This window comes from Argiope bruennichi, chromosome 10 (genome assembly GCF_947563725.1).
Source record: "Argiope bruennichi chromosome 10, qqArgBrue1.1, whole genome shotgun sequence".
Classification (NCBI taxonomy): Eukaryota; Metazoa; Arthropoda; class Arachnida; order Araneae; family Araneidae; genus Argiope; species Argiope bruennichi.
The window spans coordinates 62,481,426-62,483,480 of NC_079160.1; positions in this window are offsets into that span (position 1 = coordinate 62,481,426).

Genomic DNA, 2,055 nt, shown 5'->3' on the forward strand with positions numbered 1-2,055 from the left:
TGATATTCATCAGATGTCAGACATTAATTAATTTCTTAGCAAATTACCATAAAATAGAAAGTGCAGAAACAATTACTTTTTAATAGAGGGCATTTAGTGTTTTTCTCAGTTTAAATTTCATTTTATTATTTTTTAAAGAATAAATTTAATTCTCCGTTTGCAGTCTGACATTTTTTAAAATAATTTATTTGGTTGCGTTTGCGTTTGTAGAGTGAAGAAAATATTTTTTTCAAAATGTTGTTTCAAAATCTTTCCAGATTCAAAAAGAATTTTTCAAGGAAAATATTGTTGAGTCAATCATTTTCTTTGCTGGTATAAAATCATAGGATAAAATTCTTTTTATTTGTTTATTTTTTTAAATGTCATAAAGCTTTTTTTTATATGAAAATATAAAATTCGGTTAACATTGTAGAAATTGGTGTAAAATATTTGTCAATTATATCAGAATTAAATTAGTGATATTCAAGTAGTATATGCATCCTGCACGAACATTATTGTGGAATCTAAGAATAATTTGTAATCTACGAAAAATGGATGATGAGAGCATAGCGTTAGTTAGCGAATAGTTGAATGTCAGCCAATTCATTCAGCATTTATTGAATAAATTGAATTTAATATACATAAAAAAAAAAGCTTTTAAACGCAAAAAAAAATTATTTTTTATATTAATAAAGTGGAAAGATATTTGGATATGTTTATGTAATTTGGAATCAACAGAAAAATATACGCTTTTATTTAAAGATATTTTAACTCTTCCTTGCATATTTCTTTTTTTTTTTGTGATAAACATGTTGATATAATTCATTCTCTAGATTAAAGGAAAAATATTTTTAAAAATCCTGGTATAAATATATAATATAAAATAATTAAAAAAAACAGTATGATGGAAATATCCATCGTCATGCAAATTTACATGTTACGCTCAGTACAAAATCTTCGAAGTCCCTCTCTTCTAAATTTTCCCCCTCATTATCGCTTTTATTGGCAAAAAACCCCCCGATTAACTATAAAAAATATTAAAGAAATCGTCCGTTTCTTCCAACAACAACATACAGTGGAATGTAAACTCAAACCCCCTATGATGATTCTGACATTTGATTTTTTTTTATAGCTACAATCCTTATTATGCCAATAGTCGTGAAAAAAGTTGCCAACGTCAACCATTTTACAGTACACCTGTTTTGAATACAATTTTTTGTTCACGAAATGTTATCATGGAAGGAAAGGTTAAAGTAAAATAATTATAGAAATTTTAGTGTAGCAATTTTCCAAAATTAAGATATTTTATGAAATCTGTGGCAAACAGAGTGGAGTTGGTTGATTTTTCTTACCAAATCACGCATATTTAAGCTATATTTAAGACTATTACATACTTAATAGTCTTATATAATATATGCATACTTAAGTTATACTTATACATTACATTACTTGCATTTTCATACCAAATGCGCATACTTAAGCGCGCAACACACTATCACAATAGCGATTTTGAAATTCATACATAGGATTGCTGGATTTTTTAAATCAATTACAGACAACATTCAGCTATAGAAATGAATATTTCTGCGGTGATTTCATTTTTATAATCTTAAACGTATCATATTACAGCGTCTTCATTGAGATGATTTTTTTCCTTGCAATTTTAATGTTACCAGAAAAGTTAATAGCGATACTTACAGAATCAGAAGTCAATAAATTTTGCAGACTAGTATTGAATAAATAAATCCATTTTATATCAAACATCTTAAACATTTAATAACCTAAGAAATATTATTCTTCAAATATTTTATTTTTATTGGAAATGTAAATTAGATGAAATAGGAAATGCTACTCGTAACAAATTAATTAAACAAACAATAACATCATTTGTTATTGTTTTTTGTATAGTTTAACAAATGGAAAGCTCATATTCGAGTTGTAATATTAGGTATAATATAATAAAAATGAATAGTTATAGCTTTCTTTGTTGTTTAATGACGCATCTGATAAGAAATATCAAAACACTACGATGACGTTGTGTAGGGGAATTATAAGAATAAAAAATCTTCTGAGAAA